This window comes from Dioscorea cayenensis, chromosome 12 (genome assembly GCF_009730915.1).
Source record: "Dioscorea cayenensis subsp. rotundata cultivar TDr96_F1 chromosome 12, TDr96_F1_v2_PseudoChromosome.rev07_lg8_w22 25.fasta, whole genome shotgun sequence".
NCBI classification, from domain to species: Eukaryota; Viridiplantae; Streptophyta; class Magnoliopsida; order Dioscoreales; family Dioscoreaceae; genus Dioscorea; species Dioscorea cayenensis.
Window position 1 is genome coordinate 1,767,076 of NC_052482.1, and position 12,367 is coordinate 1,779,442.

The window sequence follows — 12,367 nt, forward strand, 5'->3', positions numbered from 1 at the left end:
TTTATTAAAAAATATAACTTATTAATTGTACAACTATGTTTTTTAATTTATTAATTAAATATATATTAATAATTAACAATTTTATTTATTAATTAAATAATTATTATTATTGATTATTAATTAATTACACAAATTAATATTATAAATAACTCCTTATAATTATATTAATGGATTAATAATTTTATATTTTCCATTACAACAATAAAAAAAATAGAAAATATAATTAAAAAATAAGAAATAATGTGGGACCCCAAATTTGGGATTGCACTGTTGCAAAACCCAAATTTGGGGTAAGATTTGGGTGTGGGTTGGAGTACTCTACACCCAAATCCCACCCCAAATTTGGGATTTGGGTGTTGGGTTGGAGATGCCCTGAGTTGGATTTCAAAATTGTAGTCAATCGTGGATACGTCAACGACAAAAGCAGAATATTTGGTAGCCACACAAGCCAGTAAAGAAGTAGAGTGGTTGAAGATGGTGTTGAAAGAACTTGAGCACAAACAAGAAAACATTACTCTACATTGTGATAACCAGAGTGTTTTGTATCTTGTAAAGAATCTAGCATTTCATTCAAAGCCAAAATATATTAGAGTTAGGTACCACTTCATCTAAGAGAAAGTGGAAGAAGGATTAGTGGATATGTAGAAAATTCATGCAAAAAACAACCTAGTAGATTTCTTAACAAAAACAATCAACACCGATAAATTTATATAGTGTCGATCCTCATGTGACCTAGTAGAGACGTAAACAACATTGAATGGCAAGGAAGAAATAACAGTGAGAAGATCTAATTATTAGTCAATCTAATCTTCAAGTCAAGTAGGAGAATTGTTAATAACATGGATTGTAGTATACGTGAGAATATATATATATATATATATATATGTATATCCTCACCTAATATAAGGATTAGGTGAACTAATCCTCATCCTTTTCTCCTATAAATAGAGGAGATGAATGAGGAACGTTTTCAATGCACTATTTAGCCGACGAATAGTGAAGGTGAGAGAGAAAATGGTAGCAAATAGTGCAAAAAAGAATTAGAAGGTTTGCGTTACTTCTATTACTACATAAACAAATGAATAAATTGTTATTCTCCTTGTTAATAGAAAGTTTGTAACTCTTAATTTTCAAAAAAATAAAATAAAATTCTTATACTTTACCCGTGGTTTTTTCCCTAATTTATTTTAAGATTTTTAACGTAAAATCTGTGTCCTCCATCTTTATTGTTATTATTTTTATTTTTATTTTTTTCTGTAACCCTGCTCTACCCAATCCATAATTTCACAAGAAGCATTGTCTTGATCTTTATACCAAGAAATCAATTCAAAAAGGGATTGATCCTAAATTAAAAAAAAAAAAACAAAGAATCCCCAATCAAATAAAACATATGGATCTTAAAAACTCGCTATGTATAAGATATCAAAGAACTCACAATCAAATATAATTTCCCGATAATTTACAAATTATGTCATCAAATTAAAAAGAGTACGGTTAATTTTTTTGATAAATCACTCAACTTTTGATCGAAATATCGGTTCTTTCATCGAATTTTGGTTTTGTTTCAAAGTCTTTCACTAAAAGTCATTAGCATTTCACAAACAAGTCACTCGGTAGATTACATTTGTCGTTAGGCGGCGTGGAGACTGCTAATTGGGTTTTTCGGGCCACGCGTCGATGTGCAATGTTAATCCACTGAGGTGACTTTGTTTGTGAAATAGTTAGTGACTTTTAATGAAAGACTTTGAAACAAACCAAAAATTCTGAAGAACTGATATTTCGACAAAATTGAGTGATTTATCAAAAAAATTAACCAAAAGAGTACCGATAAAACGAGAAACACCGAAAGCTGGATCACCGAAAGGAATCACAAGAAAACATCTGGATCTCCATCCTTAAAAATTCACTAAAGGGGAAACCATCGATGAACAGAGGAATAGAGAAATCAAATCAGAGAGACATTAGAATAAAAGAGAGAAGAAAACCCTAGAGCACCGACACTGGAGCTGAGCTGGCGGGTGGTGATATTTACAGCTAAATTTTGGAAATATCAACGGCTAGTAAGAGTCCGATGGTTGTCACAATAAAATGAGATGATGACACGTGTTTGGTTTTAAATGGTCAAACGGAATTAGATAATTATCGAGATCGGTGTACCTAACCACGAGCTTGCCATATGATCACCCAAATTCGAATATCAAGGCCATCTAACGAATCGGATCAGAGTTTGTTGTCCGAAATCAGAATATTACTAGAATTTTTAGAGGATTTCAGATATTTATCAAATTTATCCCAATCATAAACTAAAAATAGGATAATTTTGTTTACATTAGTTGGATATCAATTTAAATTGAAAGTTAAATAAATAACATTTATAATTAAAATATAATATTAATAAGCCTCAGTGGGCGGGCATTATGTGTAACATGCAACCCCTCAAGCATGGGAACAAAGTTCTAACTCTATTCCAATCCATCTCCCCTTCAATACTTTCCAATACAAATATAAATGTTTGAGACATGCCATATATTTTTAATGATCAAGACTAAAAAAAAAAAAACCTTATATATATATATATATATATTCATCTCCACATTGAAAGAAGAAAAAAAGATTGTATCCAGATTAAATAACCATGTTAGGAAAAAAATATATAAACTAAATTTAAATCCTGACCATTATAACTGCTAAGATTTTCAAAACACATAACATCACTAAAGGCCTTGAAAATTCAATGCACATCTAAAATTTGTTTTACAAATCTCAAAACAACCACCAAATACGAGTTTTTTTTTTTTAATATTCCTTCTACCGGCCCTTCAGAATTTTTTTTACCACATTCAACAAAAATTCAAATAAACCAATATAACTCAACATATATATACAAATATAAATGACACGGCAATATTCTTGTAGACCGAAATGACAAAAAACAACTGGATCTTAGTGGATTCGAACCACCAACCTCTCCAGCATTTGTGAGTAAATTAACAAAAGCTAAAACCACAAATGCAAGAGCACTCTTCCAATTTTTGAGCTTAAGATCCATTGTACCAAACTCACTATACCTAATAAAGAGAAAAGGCAACTAACCAGTTAACAGTTGCATGTATCATGAACAGAGCAAACAATTGTCGGAACAAATTAAATCAGCTAACGCAATGGCTTAAATCAGCTAAAGCAATGGTCTGCAACAAAAATCAAACAATCAAGATATAAAATGTCGCATCAGCACCAGAAAGCAAACATCTAAATACAATGTATGCAGCATATAAAATTTCAACTCAATGTTATAAAAGGCTAACCAGCTAACAGAAAGCATCAACAAGCTAATAATAAGACGAGATCTCAGCTCAGGTAGCAGTTTCAATGAGCATCTACATGAACAACCACAACAAGAACTCATCTTCATGCCATTTTAGATGATCCAATATATCTAAAAGATACCATGATTACCATCTTATAACTAGGAAATCCACATGTTTGAATTTGAGATAAAAGTTTGAAACTTTCACTTGATAAAACAGAGATAATCAACTTTATTGAGCTTACCACAACAGATAAATAAGAAATTTAAACCAATCCCTGAGTGCATGTCTGAAAAGCTTACACTTGAAATGAGCAACCAAAAGAACCTCCCTACCAAGCTGAGCCTATGATTAAATATTTGCCTGCATTAGACTAGAGACATGCTCCCTGGTTATAAGAAGAATGAGAGAGCACTGCTCAAGTCTGTGCTACATCAGTCAGGCACCTGACTTTTATATGACACACTTATTGAGACCAGTTTCAATTGCTCTATGAATAAAAAAAAGAACTCCTTTCCAAAACCCCTTTAGGAGATAAGATAGCAAGAAAGATGGATATTGGGTGATCCACAACCATACTTGAGATTGACATCTGTAGAGTCAAGAAAACAAATATAATAAACAGTTAGATTAACAAAGGAAAAATTGAAGAGAACAAAAACACAAAATCCATTCATATGAATATATAAAAAAGCCAAACAGAGTAGCAACATAGCAAACTACAACAGTTAATTATGATTTGAATATACTGCATTTATTATAAAATTGACAGGTTTGGTAGTATGAATACCAAAAACAAACACCTAGCACAAGTTAATAAAAAAAAATATTAGCAAAAAAAAAACATGGTTTTGTATAACACTTAAAAAATAGAGGACTAATCACAACTACACCTACAACATTTAGGAACCAATGCATAACAAAGTACTACAAACACTTTTAACTCCTCATAGATGACAAGTGATATTACTGCCATGATATGGGGCATAAAACAAATTTGCAGTAGACAGCACCAGCTAGTACACCAGGCGGCAAAAATATAAATGCTGCTACTAAAACAAAACAATCTTTTAAGTAAGTTCACATTGACACAGCTAGCCATAGTTTGAAGATAAGTGGAAGATGCTGTAAAAACTTGTTAGTGCCTGAAAAGAAAAGGTCAGACTAGCAACATGCCTCATCGTGAAGACAAATTCCAAATAGGTGAAAAAGATCTTGACGACTGATCTTTTAACCAATTTGAAGTCTTAATCTGTGACTCAGGGCATTTAAACCATATTCTTCATGCCAAGCATTCTTCAAACAAGAACCAGCTCTCTTCACCATTATGCAAGTCCTCCTTAACATCCTTCTCTTATAGCATGCTTGCCCTTCTGAACTTCAAGAAAATCTATAATAACTACAAACTATACAAACCTCCTATACAAGATAACTATGTATGCCTTTCTGCATGTACAACAAACACTGAAATAAAAGTATAGAGAAATTGACATTAACTCTAGACAACAAATTGATGAAATAATGTTTCTTGACTGAGCATTCATATGAACTCAAATAGAGCAACTTAGAGTAAATATTGCTTTATAAACCAAAGAGGCTGTGAGTGTTAAATGGTAATAAACAAAAAAGTTCAATTGTGATCATTAGACCACAAACAAACAAAAGTTTGATTGTGAGCCTTAGACGGCAGGACTAAAGTAATGTGACTGGGATATGATGCATAATTCTGGTATGTATGTGATAACAGGTGTAGATGCAGGGTAGAAGTTTTTACCTGCGATTACGATGAGACATTGACGCGAGTCATAGATCACATGCATGGTCTGCCAAGCGGGAAAATGCAAGGTAGCAATCGGCAATAATCGTGGAAGTGTCGTCATTTGTGAAGACATAAACATGCACATACACACACAAAAAAAAAGGGAAGCACACAAGATGAAGGGGAGAACCCGGGGGAACTAAAAAAAATCAAATCCCCGTGCGATCTCCCCCTCAAGAACCACAAAAAAGGGAAATTTTATTAAGGATATGGTGACCTGCCATGCGAGCGCACCCATCATGGCAAAGGTCATATTACATAAATATACATCACCTTTTTCACTGCCTTCAGCTGATCTTGTTCTTGGATGGAGATGAAACCGGTTTCTACATACATCAAGAATACAATAGATCCGCTTGAAAATTACCCAAAACAAGCAACAAATCTAAACCTATTTTCATCTTCCCTTCGTCAAGACCTTCCAGTATAATTCAGCAGCAAAATTTTCATTGTGGGCTGGATAATCAATCCTGCACGATTTCTACAACAGATCTAAGATCAACAAAAATATATAATAAAAAAAATATACAAGAACCGAATCTAAAAATCATTAAACAATTAGGACAAAATATAAAACAACTCCTTTCCATCTTAAGCCAGACCCAAAACACGGATGACAAATCATAAGCTTATCATCTGGATCTTCAACCTCGAAGAATTAATCTTTCAGAGAAGAGATCGGATCCTCGCCGCATCCTTTCCGAGAAGACTAAGAAAAATCCCTATTTCGAAGTGGTTTTCAAAGAAAAACCATTAAAAAAAAAAAAAATCGGATTGGTAAAGGCCAAAACCATCGTCTTTACTAATAAAAAAATCACCTTGATCAAGAATCCATATTCCGGTGAGATTTTCAAAGAAAAATCATCAAAAATCGGGGAATAAATTCAAAAAAAATTAAAAAAAGACACAAACTGGAATCACAAACAATCACCTTGATCTTCATACCAAGAAATCAATTCAGGAAAGGGATCGATACTCAAGACATCGCTTTGAATAAGAAATCAAAGAATCCGCAATCAAATATAGATCATCATCTCACTAAAATACGTCGAAAACCACCGAAAGCTGGATCACAGAAGGAAATCACAAGAAAACATCTGGATCTCCATCCTTGAAAATTCACGGAAGGGGAAACCATCGACGAAGAGAGGAAAAGGGAAATCAAATTAGAGAAATCGAAATAAAAAAGTAAAAAGAAAACCCTAGAACCGGAACAATTGGGGATGGTGGGTGGTGATATTTATAGCTGAATCTTAGAAAGATCAACGGTTTGTGAGAGTCCGAAGGTTATCACGATAAAATGAGATGATGACACGTGGTTAGTTTTGATTGGTCGAAATAATTAGATGAGCTTGTTATGATTATAAAATTATTTAAATTGAAATTTAAATAAATATTATTACTAATTAAAGTTATAAATAGTATAATTGGATAATTTAAAGTTATTATATTTAAATGTTTGTTTATAATCTTTGATATATAATAAATTATGAAAAAAATAAATTGGAAAAAATATATTTTTAAAAAGTCAATTTTATAAATTGTCTTCTAGAATCTAAGAAAAAAAAAATTGACCATAGGACTACATATTATAAACAACCCAATTCGAGATAGTTCTCTTAGTATTCCTTTTAATAAGAGTTTTTGAATTTTGTTGCAAACATTGAACAGTTATACAAATCAACCAATATAACCCAAAAAATATCAAATTAATGACAGCAATATTCTTGGAGTTCAACCTACATGATATTTAAAAAAAATAAAAATTTAAAAAAAATAGGAATTTATGCAAGGATTTAAAAACCGGACCGGACCGGCCGGTTGAATCGGTTGAACCGGGAACCGGCCACCAGTCCGGTTCATTTGTATATATTGAACCGGGTTCTAATTGAACCGGCTATGAACCGTTGTCGGACCGGGAACCGGTGAACCGGTTCAACCGGACCGACCGTTTTTTTTAAAAAAAAAATTGAACTTTGAATTTATTTAGTGGTTCATGTTATATTAATATTAGAAAATTTGTTGTATTAATATTGGAAAATTTTAATTTTATTATGTTGAAGTTGTGAATTGAATCAATTGATACTTGTGGACTTGTTTGGTGCTTTGTTATTTGTACTTTGTAGATTTGTAGTATTTTTGTATATAACTATGTATGTTCATGTTGAGAAATTAAATTTTATATAGAAGTGAAAGTTGTGAATTCTTCAAGCTTGTGCCCTGTGGTAGTGGTGGGCTTGTTTGTTACTTGTTGGTCTTGTTTTTTAATGTAGTCTTGTCTTGAGTCTTATAGAGTGTAGACTTGTAGTTATATACTTATATTTTAAAAATAAAATTCATGGAGGACTTGTGATTTGTGAGCTAGTAAAAGAAATAAAATTTTAATTTCATAGTTATATTTATTAAATTTCTATTTTTCCCCATTTTTCTGATTTTTCTGGATTTTTTTTTTAATAATTTTATGAAATTTTATTATTATTTTAAATAATTTATTTATTTAAAAAAAATTAAAAAATAGAAAGCATTGAACCGGCCGGTCGAACCGGTTGGACCGGTTGAACTGCGAACCGGTTGGCCAACCGGTTCGTCGACCGGTCCGGTTTTTAAATCCTTGGATTTATGTATGGTTTTAACAACCAAATTAATAAATTTAAGAGCTTTGTATATATATATATATATATACACTGATCCCTACCTTGAAAGAAGATTACATATAATGGTGTGAAAAAAAAAATATTAACTAAGTTTAAATCCTAACAATTGAAATAATATATGACCCATGTCAAACACCTAAATATGTATTGGAAAATAAATATTTATGGGTTTGGTTCTAGTCCCCGTCCTGTTATGACTACTAGAATTTTCAAAATACATAACATCACAAAAGGCCTTAAAAATTCAATTTGTCTATAATTTGTCTTACAAGTCTCAACACAACAACCCAATACGAAATTGTTCTCTTAATTTCCTTTCTAAAAGCCTTCAGTAATTTTTGTTTACTAAAATTCAACAGTAATACAAAGCAACCAATATAACCCAAGAAAATATCTAATAAATAACAAAAAAATATATATATATATATATTCTTGAAGACCAATATGACAAAAAAGAATTGGATCTTGATGGATTCGAACCACCACCCACTCCAGCATTTGTGAATAAATTAATAAAAGCTAAAACCACAAATGCAAGAGCACTCTGCCAATTTTGAGCTTAAGATCCTGCATACTGAACTCTCACTGTGCCCAATGAAAGAAAAAAGGTGACTAATCAGTTAAAGTTGAGTGCATCATGACTAGAGCAAACAATTGCCAGAACAAATGAAATCAGCTAAAGCAATGGCCTCCGTATCAGCACCAGAAAGTGAACATCTAAATACAATGCATGCAGCATATAAAAGGCTAACCAGCTAACAAACAGCATCAACAAGCTAATGATAAGACTATAGTTATCAGCTCAGGTACCACAACAAGAACTCATCTTCATGTCATGGAAAGGAATCAAACTTAGTCTAAAATTGGACGATCCAACAAATCGAAAATATATTATGATTACCAGGGTATAACTAGGAAATCCCCAGGTTTGAACTTGCGATAAAAGTTTGAAACCTTCACTTGATAAACAATGATAACCAACTTATTTTAGCATATGTTTGAAAAGCTCACTTGAAATGAGCAACCAAAAGAAACTCCTTCCTAACCTGCGCTTAAGATCAAATATTTGCCTGCCTTAGACTAGAGGAAGAACAAGAGAGGACTGCTCAAGTTTGTGCCATATCTGTCAGGCACCAGACTTTTCTATGCCACAACTTCTGAGACCGGTTTCACTTTGCTTTACGAAGAAAAAAAAACTCCTTTCCAAAACAGCAAGAGGGATGGATATTTGGTGACCACAACCCAACTTGAGATCAATTGACAATAACATATGAGTCATGTAGCAGAGTGAACCCTTAAAGAATTGAGTCATGATAACATCTGCAAAGTCAAGAGAACAAATATAATAAATGGATTAACAGAGAAGCTATTGAAGAGACCAAAAGCACAAAACTCATTCATATAAAAAAGCCTAGCAGAGGAGCAATATAGCAAACTACAACAGTTAATTAAGATTTAAATATACTGCATTTATCATAGCATTGAAAAGTTTGGTAGAATGAATACCAAAACAAAGCACCTAGCACAAGTTAATTTTTTTTAAAAAAAAGACGAGAAAATGAAAACATGGTCTTGTATAACATTTAAAAAATAGAGGACTAAGCTCAACTACATCTACACTATCTAGGAACCAATGCATAGTCCGAACACTTTTGACTCCTTACAGATGCCCAGTAATAACCTGGTAATCATAATATATATTAGATTTGTAAATCTTGCGAACAAATTTGCAGTAGAATGCACCAACACTAGTGCACCAGACGGCAAAAATATAAATGCTACTACTAAAACAAAGCAACCTTTTAAGTCTACATTTGCACAGCTAGCCATAGTTTGAAGAAAAAGTGGAAGATGCTTAAAAAAATTGTTAGTGCCCATAAAGAAATGGTCAGGTGAACCATGCCATCCTCAGCTACTTTGAAAAGACTAGCCAGTAAACTCTCAATGCGAAGACAAATTCCACAAAGGTGAAAAAGATGTAAATCTTGACGCTGATCTTAACCAATTTGAAATCCTAATCTGTGATTCAGGGCATTTAAACCATATTCTTCATGCCAAGCATTCTTCAAACAATAACCAGCTCTCTTCACCAATATCCAAGTTCTCCTCCTAAACATCCTTCTCTTATAGCATGTTTGCGCTTCTGAACTTCAAGAAAATCTATAATAACTACAAACTTTACAAGCTTCTCTTATGCAAGATAACTAAATTTGCCTTTATGTATGTACAACAAACACTAAAATAAAAGTACAAAGAAATTGGCATTAACTCCAGAAAACAAATTGATGAAATAATGTTTCTTGACTTAACATTCAATATGAACTCAAATAGACCAAATTAGAGTAAAAATTACTTTATAAACCAAAGAGATTGTGAGTGTTAGATGGCAATAAACAAAAGTTCAATTGTGATCATTAGACAGCAACAAACAAAAGTTTGATTGTGAGCCTTAGGCAGCAGGACTAAACTAATGTGACTGGGATGTGATGCATAATTCTGGTAAGTACGTGATGATGGTAAAAAAAAAATTCATCACGAACACTGTAGATGCAGGGTAGAAGTTTTTACCTGCGATTAAGATGGGAGACATACATGGTGAGGCAGATCACATGCATGGCCTGCCAAGCCGGAGATGGAAGGTAGTAACCGGTAATAATCGTGGAAGTGCTGTCATTGGTGAAGGCATAAGCACGCGCACACACAGAGACAGAGACACACACACACACACAAGGAAGCACACAAGATGAAGGGGAGAACCCGGGGGAACTAAAAAACTCTAATCCCCGTGCGATCTCCCCCTCAAGAACCACAAAAAGAAAAATTTTATTAAGGATTTGGCGACCTGCCATGCGAGCGCACCCATCATGGCAAAGGTCATATTACATAATTATACATCACCTTTTTCACTGCCTTCAGCTGATCTTTTTCTTGGATGGAGATGAAACCGGTTTCAATATACACCAAGAACACAATAGATCCGCTTAAAAACTACCCAAACAAGCAACAAATCTAAATATACATCTGTTCTTCCCTTCCTCGCGACCTTCCAATATGATTCAGCAGCAAAATTTTCATTGTGGGCTGGATAATCAATACTGCATGATTTCTACAACAGATTTAAGATCAACAAAAATATATAATAAAAAAATTACAAGAACCGAATCTAAAAGCATTAAAGAATTGGGACGAAATATAAAACAACTCCTTACCTTCTATTTGACGATGCTTGGCATTAAGCAAACTTTCCCTCGTGTTGTCATCCAAAATTCAGATGACAAATCACCAAACGGAATCACAATCTTATGATCTGGATCTTCATCCCCGAAGAATTAATCTATTCCGCTGGATCTTCATGCCCCGAAGAATTAATCTTTTCCGCTGGATCTTCATCCCCGAAGAATTAATCTTTTGCGGAAGAAACCTGATCCTCGTCGCAACCTTTTTCAAGAAGAGATCAAGGAACCTGATTTTGATGAGGTTTTCAAAGAAAATTAAAAAAAAAAAAATTGGATTAGTAAAGGCGAAAACCATTAAAAAAAACACACCTTTTATAGAAGAGACCAACTCCTCGTCGCATCCTTTTCAAAAAGAGATCAAGCAATCTCTTTCTGATGAGATTTTCAAACAAAAATCATCAAAAATCCAATTTGTAAAGGCGACATAAAAACCAACGACTAGAATCACAAACCATCGCCTTGATCTTCATATAAAGAAACCAATTCTAAAAGGGACGGATCATCAGAATAACTTTCAATAAGAGATCAAAGGAATCCACAATCAAACATAACTCGCCGATAATTTACTAATTTTGTCATAAAAAAATCGGACCAACAAAACGAAAAACACCGAAAGCTAGATCACCGATTGAATCACAGACCATCGCCTTGATCTTCATACCAAGAACCAATTCACGAAAGGCTCGGATCTTCAAAAACCGCTGTGAATAAGAGATCAAAGAACCCGCAACCACAAAAGGGGAAACCATCGACGAAGAAAGGAAAAGGGAAATCAAATTTAGAGAGATCTAAATCAAAAAGAAAAAGAAAACCCTAGAAGTGGAACAATTGGGATGGCGGGTGGTGATATTTATAGCTGAAGCTTGGGAAGATCAACGGCTTGTGAAAGACCAAAGGTTATCAAGATTAAATGAGATGATGACACGTGTTTAGTTTTGAGTGGTCAACAGAGTTGGTTGATTATCGAGATTGGTGTTCCAAATTCGAATCTCGAAGCCATCGAACGGCTAGATTTCGATATGGTCCGGGCGGAAATCAAAACCTGAATTAAATTCAAAAGGATTTGAGATATTTATCCATTTTAACCGGAATCATTAACTAAAAAAAGGATAATGGTTTAAATTAGTTATAATGAAGCTCGGAAAGATCAACGGCTTGTGAAAGACCAAAGGTTATCAAGATTAAATGAGATGATGACACGTGTTTGGTTTTGAGTGGTCAACAGAGTTGTTGATTATCAAGATTGGTGTACCAAACTGCGAACTTGCATAAGAATGCGAATCTCGAGGCCATCCAACGGTTAGATTTCGGTGTGATCCGGATCCGAAATCAAAAACTGACTTAAATTAA

The 12,367-nt window shown here is 33.3% G+C and overlaps 2 long non-coding RNA genes across 4 annotated transcripts; both read right to left on the reverse strand.

Annotated features, from left to right (window-relative positions):
* Positions 1–3,515: 3,515 nt before the first annotated feature.
* Positions 3,516–6,356, reverse strand: LOC120274000. The gene is made up of 2 exons (XR_005540664.1): positions 5,083–6,356; positions 3,516–3,900 (listed from the first exon to the last, which is right to left on the reverse strand). It is a non-coding gene; the product is annotated as an uncharacterized LOC120274000 (long non-coding RNA).
* Positions 6,357–8,070: 1,714 nt separating this feature from the next.
* Positions 8,071–11,502, reverse strand: LOC120274001. Of its 3 annotated transcripts, XR_005540667.1 has the most exons (4): positions 11,327–11,502; positions 10,991–11,244; positions 10,350–10,887; positions 8,071–9,101 (listed from the first exon to the last, which is right to left on the reverse strand). It is a non-coding gene; the product is annotated as an uncharacterized LOC120274001 (long non-coding RNA). The 3 variants fall into 3 exon arrangements; XR_005540666.1 differs by lacking the exon at positions 8,071–9,101 and having other exon boundaries at positions 9,338–10,887; positions 10,991–11,219; XR_005540665.1 differs by lacking the exon at positions 8,071–9,101 and having other exon boundaries at positions 9,338–10,887.
* Positions 11,503–12,367: the final 865 nt, after the last annotated feature.